Raw genomic sequence first — 11,556 nt, forward strand, 5'->3', positions numbered from 1 at the left:
ACAATGGTAGGAGATCTACATATCTGTATCGCTAAGCTTGCCTTCCACGCCAAGGAAAGTCCCATCCGGACATGGGACGAAGTCTTCAATCTTGTATCTTCATAGTCTTGGAGTCTGGCCGATGATGATAGTTCAGCTGTCCGGACACCCCCTAGTCCGGGACTCCCACAGTAGCCCCTGAACCAGGCTTCAATGATGACGAGTCCGGCGCACATATTGTCTTCGGCATTGCAAGGCGGGTTCTTCCTCCGAATAATTTATAGAAGATTGTGAACACCAGGATAGTGTCCGGCTCTGCAAAATAAATTCCACATTCCACCGTAGAGAGAATAATATTAACACAAGTTCAATCTGCTGACGTATTTCGTGGCGTGACGTCACACCACAACCAAGCCTTTACTTGAATCGTTTTTACTATACCACCTCAGCGCGTTTAGCGAAGCGGTTTCCTTGGCACGTCTTGTCGAAGCAGAGATCGTGTTCCCCTTATTCCGGGATTCCCATCAATACGGACGTGGGCAACCCAACCGGGCCATTGATTGCGGCGCTTGGGAGAAAAGCGAGTTTTATCAGGCCGGTGGGGACGCATAGTTTCGTCCGCCCATATATAAGGGGATAAGGATCCACCTTTTTACCTATGCCTTCTTCCTCCTCTGCTTATCCATCTCCGCGCACTCGAGCTCCAGCGCCCAAGTTCGCACATCTCACCTCAACCTCCTCCAACTATGTCCGGAGCGGGAGGCAAGTGGATGGCATCCTCCATTACGGAGGGGCACATCAAGAAGCTGCGCAGCGCCGGATATCTGTCCAGCGACATCGCGCATCGGCTCCCCGACGAGGGGCAGCCCATCCCCACCCCCAGGCCCCATGAGAGGGTAGTATTCCTTCCCCATTTCCTCCGCGGACTAGGCTTCCCACTTCACCCCTTTGTCTGGGGGCTCATGTTCTACTATGGCCTGGATTTCCATGATCTGGCCCCGAATTTCATCCTCAACATCTCGGCGTTTATCGTCGTGTGCGAGGCCTTCCTCTGCATCCAGCCCCACTTCGGCTTGTGGCTCAAGACCTTCAATGTCAAGCTGAAGGTTGTAAAGGGGAGTCAAGCGGAGTGCAGAGGCGCCATGGTGGGCAAGATACCCAGCGTCACTTGGCTCAAGGGTGCCTTCATGGAAACTATCAACGGGTGGCAATCGGGGTGGTTCTACATCATCGAGCCGCGTGACCCCAAATGGGCAGCGGCCCCCGAATTCAGATCTGGCATCCCCACACGGCTCACCTCTTGGAAAGAGAGTGGCCTGACTTGGGGCGATTCGGAGGAGCTGACCGGACTCCAAGCCTACATCCAGAAGCTGGTGAACAAGAAGCTCAAGCTTGTCAACGTAGTCCAGGTCATGCTCATCCGCCGGATTCTCCCGTGCCAACAACAGGCCTTTAAATTGTGGGAGTTTGATCCGGCTCAGCACCGAACCTTGAGCGGGCTCTTCGACACTAGGTACGAAGATGCCTGGAAGGTGCTGTTTAAGGGCGCCGAAGCTCCCGCATCCGCTACCGAAGATCGCGGATTCAGCTCGCAGCGCCAGGCTAGCGAGGTAAGTGATTCTACCCTTTACGAGACACTTGTTTTTCATAGTTTGACTCTATGCGGGATCTAAACTCCCTCTCCTTTGACAGGACTGGTTGAAGAAGGCCGAGCAGACTAACTGTCTGGCCCCTTTGCCAGAGGACCCAGAGGACGCCCGTTTAGCGGGGCTGCTGGTTCTGGCACCCCATGTGGTGCCGGAGAAGAAGGCCAAGAAGGAGGCCACGGGCACTCGAAAGAGTTCCCGTTTTCAGGTGTCCGATGACTCCGAGGCGGACTCCTCCCCTGAGGACGAGGAGAAGAAGAAAAAGGCCTCTCCCCCAGCGGGGGGAGGGAAGAAAAGGAGGGCCTCCCCAACGAGGGAGGCCGAAGGGTCCAAGAAGGGAAGAACTCTTCCCCCGGACTGTTCCGCCAATGCCGGTGATGATGACGAGGATTGGCCTCCAAGGGCCAAGCCCCTGGCGAGATCGTAAGTATCCGGACTCCCGAATGACTTCATGATTTTTCTTTTTGCCACATGGTGTCTTTCTAACGCCGCATACAACCCCGCAGTCCGCCCAAGGACGATCTTCCCGCTTCGTCGAGCGGGTCCTTGGGCTCGTCGGATGTGAACAGTACTTCACTTCCAACCGCCTTCTCTCCCCGTGACGCTAACGACGCCGAGGTGGAATCCCAGAGAGGGACCCACCCAGAGGAGGAGGACCCGGAGGTGCCATAGGGCGACCTCCCGGACTTCGCACCGGACTCTGCACCGGAACCTGCAGTGGTTCCGGAGTCCGGTGGGCGGCCCCTTCACAAGAAGGGCAAGACCATGGCGCCGGCGGCCTCCGTCCAACTGGAGGTGCCGGATAACCTGCTGGAGGCGCTCAACGGCGCTTCCATCGAGGAGGATGTTGGAAATATGCCCTAGAGGCAATAATAAATTGATTATTATTATATTTCCTTGTTCATGATAATCGTTTATTATCCATGCTAGAATTGTATTGATAGGAAACTCAGATACATGTGTGGATACATAGACAACACCATGTCCCTAGTAAGCCTCTAGTTGACTAGCTCGTTAATCAATAGATGGTTATGGTTTCCTGACCATGGACATTGGATGTCGTTGATAACGGGATCACATCATTAGGAGAATGATGTGATGGACAAGACCCAATCCTAAGCCTAGCACAAGATCATGTAGTTCGTATGCTAAAGCTTTTCTAATGTCAAGTATCATTTCCTTAGACCATGAGATTGTGCAACTCCCGGATACCGTAGGAGTGCTTTGGGTGTGCCAAACGTCACAACGTAACTGGGTGGCTATAAAGGTACACTACGGGTATCTCTGAAAGTGTCTGTTGGGTTGGCACGAATCGAGGTTGGGATTTTGTCACTCCGTGTAAACGGAGAGGTATCTCTGGGCCCACTCGGTAGGACATCATCATAATGTGCACAATGTGACCAAGGGGTTGATCACGGGATGATGTGTTACGGAACGAGTAAAGAGACTTGCCGGTAACGAGATTGAACAAGGTATCGGTATACCGACGATCGAATCTCGGGCAAGTACCATACCGCTAGACAAAGGGAATTGTATACGGGATCGATTGAGTCCTTGACATCGTGGTTCATCCGATGAGATCATCGTGGAACATGTGGGAGCCAACATGGGTATCCAGATCCCGCTGTTGGTTATTGACCGGAGAACATCTCGGTCATGACTACATGTCTCCCGAACCCGTAGGGTCTACACACTTAAGGTTCGATGACGCTAGGGTTATAAAGGAAGCTTGTATGTGGTTACCGAATGTTGTTCGGAGTCCCGGATGAGATCCCAGACGTCACGAGGAGTTCCGGAATGGTCCGGAGGTAAAGATTTATATATAGGAAGTCCTGTTTCGGCCATCGGGACAAGTTTCGGGGTCATCGGTATTGTACCGGGACCACCGGAAGGGTCCCGGGGGCCCACCGGGTGGGGCCACCTGCCCCGGGGGGGCACATGGGCTGTAGGGGGTGCGCCTTGGCCTACATGGGCCAAGGGCACCAGCCCCTAGAGGCCCATGCGCCAAGATATAGGAAAAAGGGGAGAGTCCTAAAGGGGGAAGGCACCTCCGAGGTGCCTTGGGGAGGATGGACTCCTCCCCCCCTCTTAGCCGCACCCCTTCCTTGGAGGAAGGGGCAAGGCTGCGCCTCCCCCCTCTCCCCTGCCCCTATATATAGTGGAGGGGAGGGAGGGCATCCATACCTGAGCCCTTGGAGCCTCCCTCCCTCCCGTGACACCTCCTCCTCTCCCGTAGGTGCTTGGCGAAGCCCTGCAGGATTGCCACGCTCCTCCATCACCACCACGCCGTTGTGCTGCTGCTGGATGGAGTCTTCCTCAACCTCTCCCTCTCTCCTTGCTGGATCAAGGCGTGGGAGACATCGTCGAGCTGTACGTGTGTTGAACGCGGAGGTGCCGTCCGTTCGGCACTAGGATCATCGGTGATCTGAATCACGACGAGTACGACTCCATCAACCCCGTTCACTTGAACGCTTCCGCTTAGCGATCTACAAGGGTATGTAGATGCACTCTCCTTTCTACTCGTTGCTGGTCTCTCCATAGATAGATCTTGGTGATACGTAGGAAATTTTTTGAATTTCTGCTACGTTACCCAACAGTGGCATCATGAGCTAGGTCTATTGCGTAGATTCTTTGCACGAGTAGAACACAAAGTAGTTGTGGGCGTCGATATTGTTCAATATGCTTGCCGTTACTAGTCTTATCTTGATTCGGCGGCATCGTGGGATGAAGCGGCCCGGACCAACCTTACACGTACGCTTACGTGAGACCGGTTCCACCGACAAACATGCACTAGTTGCATAAGGTGGCTGGCGGGGGTCTGTCTCTCCCACTTTAGTCGGATCGGATTCGATGAAAAGGGTCCTTATGAAGGGTAAATAGCAATTGGCATATCACGTTGTGGTTCATGCGTAGGTAAGAAACGTTCTTGCTAGAAACCCATAGCAGCCACGTAAAACATGCAAACAACAATTAGAGGACGTCTAACTTGTTTTTGCAGGGTATGCTATGTGATGTGATATGGCCAAAAAGGATGTGATGAATGATATATGTGATGTATGAGATTGATCATGTTCTTGTAACAGGAATCACGACTTGCATGTCGATGAGTATGACAACCGGCAGGAGCCATAGGAGTTGTCTTTATTTATTTGTGACCTGCGTGTCAACTTAAACGTCATGTAATTACTTTACTTTATTGCTAACCGTTAGCCATAGTAGTAGAAGTAATAGTTGGCGAGGCAACTTCATGAAGACACGATGATGGAGATCATGATGATGGAGATCATGGTGTCATGCCGGTGACGATGATGATCATGGAGCCCCGAAGATGGAGATCAAAAGGAGCAAAGTGATGATGGCCATATCATGTCACTATTTGATTGCATGTGATGTTTATCATGTTTATACATCTTATTTGCTTAGAACGACGGTAGTAAATAAGATGATCCCTTACAACAATTTCAAGAAGTGTTCTCCCCTAACTGTGCACCATTGCGACAGTTCGTGTTTCGAAGCACCACATGATGATCGGGTGTTAGATTCTAACGTTCACATACAACGGGTGTAAGACAGATTTACACACGCGAAACACTTAGGTTTAACTTGACGAGCCTAGCATGTACAGACATGGCCTCGGAACACGGAGACCGAAAGGTCGAACATGAGTCGTATAGAAGATACGATCAACATGAAGATGTTCACCGATGATGACTAGTCCGTCTCACGTGATGATCGGACACGGTCTAGTTTGACTCGGATCATGTAATCACTTAGATGACTAGAGGGATGTCTATCTGAGTGGGAGTTCATAAGATGAACTTAATTATCCTGAACATAGTCAAAAAGTTTTTTGCAAATTATGTCGTAGCTCACGCTATAGTTCTACTGTTTAGATATGTTCCTAGAGAAAATATAGTTGAAAGTTGATAGTAGCGATTATGCGGACAGTAGAAAGCTTATGTCCTTAATGCACCGCTCAGTGTGCTGAACCCCAAACGTAGTCTGTGGATGTTGCGAACATCGGACATACACGTTTTGATAACTACGTGATAGTTCAGTTAAACGGTTTAGAGTTGAGGCACCAAAGACGTTTTTGAAACATCGCGAAACATATGAGATGTTTTGAGGGCTGAAATTGGGATTTCAGGCTCGTGCCCATGTCAAGAGGTATAAGACCTCCGATAACTTTCTTAACCTGCAAACTAAGGAGAAAAGCTCAATTGTTGAGCTTGTGCTCAGATTGTCTGAGTACAACAATCATTTGAATCGAGTGGGAGTTGATCTTCCAGATAAGATAGTGATGGTTCTCCGAAGTCATTACCACCAAGCTGCTAGAGCTTCGTGATGAACTATGATATATCAGGGACATATATGATGATCCTTGAGATATTCGCGATGTTTGACACCGCGAAAGTAGAAATCAAGAAGGAGCATCAATTGTTGATGGTTGGTGAAACCACTAGTTTCAAGAAGGGCAAGGGCAAGAAGGGATACTTCATGAAACGGCAATTCAGCTGCTGCTCTAGTGAAGAAACCCAAGGTAAAACCCAAACCCGAGACTAAGTGCTTCTGTAATAAGGGGAAAAACCACTAGAGCAGAATTACCCTAGATACTTGGTAGATAAGAAGGCTGGCAAGGTCGATAGAAGTATATTGGATATACATTGTGTTAATGTGTACTTTGCTAGTACTCCTAGTAGCACCAGGGTATTAGATACCGGTTCGGTTGCTAAGTGTTAGTAACTTGAAACAAAAGGCTACGGAATAAACGGAGACTAGCTAAAGGTGAGCTGACAATATGTGTTGGAAGTTTTTCCAAGCTTGATATGATCAAGCATCGCACGCTCCCTCTACCAAAGAGATTGGTGTTAAACCTAAATAATTGTTATTTGGTGTTTGCGTTGAGCATAGACATGATTGGATTACGTCTATCGCAATACGGTTATTCATTTAAGGAGAATAATGGTTACTTTGTTTATTTGAATAATACCTTCAATGGTCTTACACCTAAAATGAATGGTTTATTAAATCTCGATCGTAGTGATACACATGTTCATGCCAAAAGATAGTAATGATAGTACCACCTACTTGTGGCACTGCCACGTAAGTCATATCGGTATAAAACGCATGAAGAAGCTCCATATTGATGGATCTTTGGGCTCACTCGGTTTTGAAAAGTTTGAGACATGCGAACCATGTCTATTGGTGTATATGCATGAAGAAACTCCATGCAAATGGACCGTTTTGACTCACTTGATTTTGAATCACTTGGGACATGCAAATCATACCACATGGGCAAGATGACTGAAAAGCCTCGTTTTCAGTAAGATGGAACAAGATAGCAACTTGTTGGAAGTAACACATTTTGATGTGTGCAGTCCAATGAGTGCTGAGGCATGCAGTGAATATCGTTATGTTCTTACTTCACAGATGATTCGAGTAGATGTTGAGTATATTTACTTGATGAATCACGAGTCTGAATTATTGAAAGGTTCAAGTAATTTCAGTGTGAAGTTGAAAGATCGTCGTGACAAGAGGATAAAAGATCTATGATATGATCATAGAGATGAATATCTGAATCACGAGTTTGGCACAGAATTAAGACATTGTGGAAATTATTTCACAACTGATACAGCCTGGAACACCATAGTGTGATGGTGTGTCCAAACGTCATAGTTGCACCCTATTGGATATGGTGCATACCATGATGTCTCTTATCGAGTTACCACTATCGTTCATGGGTTAGGCATTAGAGACAACCACGTTCACTTTAAATAGGGCACCACATAATTTTGTTGAGACGACACCGTATGAACTATGGTTTGGAGAAACCTAAGTTGCCGTTTCTTGAAAGTTTGGGGCTGCGACGCTTATGTGAAAAGGTTTCAGGTTGATAAGCTCGAACCCAAAGCAGATAAAATGTATCTTCATAGGACACCCAAAAACAGTTGAGTATACCTCCTAATTCAGATCCGAAAGCAATAGGGATTGTTTCTTGAATCGGGTCCTTTTTCGAGGAAAGGTTTCTCTCGAAAAGTTGAGTGGGAGGATGGTGGAGACTTGATGAGGTTATTGAACCGTCACTTCAACAAGTGTGTAGCAGGGCACAGGAAGTTGTTCCTGTGGCACGTACACCAACTAAAGTGGAAGCTTATGATAGTGATCATGAAACTTCGGATCGAGTCACTACCAAACCTCGTGGGATGACAAGGATGCGTACTACTTCAGAGTGGTACGTAATCCTGTCTTGGAAGTCATGTTGCTAGACAACAATGAACCTACGAGCTATGGAGAAGCGATGGTGGGCCCGGATTCCGATAAATGGCTCAAGGCCATAAAACCCGAGAGAGGATCCATGTATGAAAACAAAGTGTAGACTTTGGAAGAACTACTTGATGGTCGTAAGGCTGTTAGGTACATATGGATTTTGAAAGGAAGACAGACAATGATGGTAAGTGTCACCATTGAGAAAGCTCGACTTGTCGTTAAGATGTTTTTCGACAAGTTCAAGGAGTTGACTACGATGAGACTTTCTCACTCGTAGCAATGCTAAGAGTCTATTGGAATTATATTAGCAATTACTGCATTATTTATGAAATCTTGCAGATAGGATGTCAAAACATTGTTTCCTCGATGATTCTTGAGGAAAGGTTGTATGTGATACAACCGGAAGGTTTTGTCTATCCTGAAATATGCTAATAAGTATGCAAAGCTCCAGCAATCCTTCTGAGGACTGGAGTGAGCATCTCGGAGTTGGAATGTATGCTTTGATGATGATCAAAGATTTTGGGTGTATACAAAGTTTATGAGAAACTTGTATTTCCAAAGAAGTGAGTGGGAGCACTATAGAATTTCTGATGAGTATATGTTGTTGACATATTAATGATCAGAAATGACGTAGAATTTCTGGAAAGCATATAGGGTTATTTGGAAAGTGTTTTCAATGGAAAACCTGGATTAAGCTACTTGAACATTGAGCATCAAGATCTATAAGGATAGATCAAAACGCTTAATAGTACTTTCAAATGAGCACATGCCTTGACATGATCTTGAAGGTGTTCAAGATGGATCAGTCAAAGAAGGAGTTCTTGCCTGAGTTGTAAGGTATGAAGTTAAGACTTAAAGCTCGACCATGGCAGAATAGAGAGAAAGGAACGAAGGTCGTCCCCTATGCTTAAGACATAGGCTCTATAGTATGCTATGCTGTGTACCGCACCTGAAGTGTGCTTTACCATGAGTCAGTCAAGGGGTACAAGAGTGATCCAAGAATGGATCACAGGACAGCGGTCAAAGTTATCCTTAGTAACTAGTGGACTAAGGAATTTTCTCAATTATGGAGGTGGTAAAAGAGTTCGTCGTAAAGGGTTACGTCGATGCAAGCTTAACACCTATCCGGATAGCTCTGAGTAGAGATACCGGATACGTATAATGGAGCAACAATTTAGAATAGCTCCAAGTAGAACAGTTATTTGGAATAGCTCCAAATAGAACATGGTAGCTGCATCTAGGAGATGACATAGAGATTTGTAAAGCACACACGGATCTGAAAGGTTCAGACCCGTTGACTATAACCTCTCTCACAAGCATAACATGATCAAACCCAGAACTCATTGAGTGTTAATCACATGGTAAATGTGAACTAAATTATTGACTCTAGTAAACTCTTTGGGTGTTAGTCACATGGGGATGTGACCTTGAGTGTTAATCACATATCGATGTGAACTAGATTGTTGACTCTAGTGCAAGTGGGAGACTGTTGGAAATATGCCCTAGAGGCAATAATAAATTGATTATTATTATATTTCCTTGTTCATGATAATCGTTTATTATCCATGCTAGAATTGTATTGATAGGAAACTCAGATACATGTGTGGATACATAGACAACACCATGTCCCTAGTAAGCCTCTAGTTGACTAGCTTGTTAATCAATAGATGGTTATGGTTTCCTGACCATGGACATTGGATGTCGTTGATAACGGGATCACATCATTAGGAGAATGATGTGATGGACAAGACCCAATCCTAAGCCTAGCACAAGATCATGTAGTTCGTATGCTAAAGCTTTTCTAATGTCAAGTATCATTTCCTTAGACCATGAGATTGTGCAACTCCCGGATACCGTAGGAGTGCTTTGGGTGTGCCAAACGTCACAACGTAACTGGGTGGCTATAAAGGTACACTACGGGTATCTCTGAAAGTGTCTGTTGGGTTGGCACGAATCGAGATTGGGATTTTGTCACTCCGTGTAAACGGAGAGGTATCTCTGGGCCCACTCGGTAGGACATCATCATAATGTGCACAATGTGACCAAGGGGTTGATCACGGGATGATGTGTTACGGAACGAGTAAAGAGACTTGCCGGTAACGAGATTGAACAAGGTATCGGTATACCGACGATCGAATCTCGGGCAAGTACCATACCGCTAGACAAAGGGAATTGTATACGGGATTGATTGAGTCCTTGACATCGTGGTTCATCCGATGAGATCATCGTGGAACATGTGGGAGCCAACATGGGTATCCAGACCCCGCTGTTGGTTATTGACCGGAGAACATCTCAGGTCATGACTACATGTCTCCCGAACCCGTAGGGTCTACACACTTAAGGTTCGATGACGCTAGGGTTATAAAGGAAGTTTGTATGTGGTTACCGAATGTTGTTCGGAGTCCCGGATGAGATCCCGGACGTCACAAGGAGTTCCGGAATGGTCCGGAGGTAAAGATTTATATATAGGAAGTCCTGTTTCGGCCATCGGGACAAGTTTCGGGGTCATCGGTATTGTACCGGGACCACCGGAAGGGTCCCGGGGGCCCACCGGGTGGGGCCACCTGCCCCGGGGGGGCACATGGGCTGTAGGGGGTGCGCCTTGGCCTACATTGGCCAAGGGCACCAGCCCCTAGAGGCCCATGCGCCAAGATATAGGAAAAAGGGGAGAGTCCTAAAGGGGGAAGGCACCTCCGAGGTGCCTTGGGGAGGATGGACTCCTCCCCCCCTCTTAGCCGCACCCCTTCCTTGGAGGAAGGGGCAAGGCTGCGCCTCCCCCCTCTCCCCTGCCCCTATATATAGTGGAGGGGAGGGAGGGCATCCATACCTGAGCCCTTGGCGCCTCCCTCCCTCCCGTGACACCTCCTCCTCTCCCGTAGGTGCTTGGCGAAGCCCTGCAGGATTGCCACGCTCCTCCATCACCACCACGCCGTTGTGCTGCTGCTGGATGGAGTCTTCCTCAACCTCTCCCTCTCTCCTTGCTGGATCAAGGCGTGGGAGACATCGTCGAGCTGTACGTGTGTTGAACGCGGAGGTGCCGTCCGTTCGGCACTAGGATCATCGGTGATCTGAATCACGACGAGTACGACTCCATCAACCCCGTTCACTTGAATGCTTCCGCTTAGCGATCTACAAGGGTATGTAGATGCACTCTCCTTTCTACTCGTTGTTGGTCTCTCCATAGATAGATCTTGGTGTTACGTAGGAAAATTTTGAATTTCGGCTACATTCCCCAACAGAGGAACACCGCACTGTTATGAGTGCGGTGATTCAGAAGGTTCAGCTCGCCAAAAGCGGGTTGACCGAAGCCTGCAGCAGCCTTCTATCAGGCTTTGAGGAAAAATATTAATATATGTAAAATAGTTCCGCATAGGCAGTAGCCCCTAATGCTCGGTTCGGTGTTCGGAAAGAAAAGCCGGACTGAGGATCTGAAAAGATATACGCAGGAGTCTTAATAAATATGTCAATATGGGAGTGCAGGCTGCGCTGCTGACCTCTGCCGCACTGACTGCGGAGATCAATGCTTTGAAGCAAAGCCTCGAGTGGTCCGAGAACGAGCTCGGCCGTGCCAAGAAGCAGCTCGAGGACAAGGAAGGTGAGTATCACCTTATTAAAGTTGTACCTTACAGAAAAGGATTTGGTTGCAAGAGAAATGACAAGGATA

This window comes from Triticum dicoccoides, chromosome 5B (assembly GCF_002162155.2).
Source record: "Triticum dicoccoides isolate Atlit2015 ecotype Zavitan chromosome 5B, WEW_v2.0, whole genome shotgun sequence".
In the NCBI taxonomy this organism is placed as follows: Eukaryota; Viridiplantae; Streptophyta; class Magnoliopsida; order Poales; family Poaceae; genus Triticum; species Triticum dicoccoides.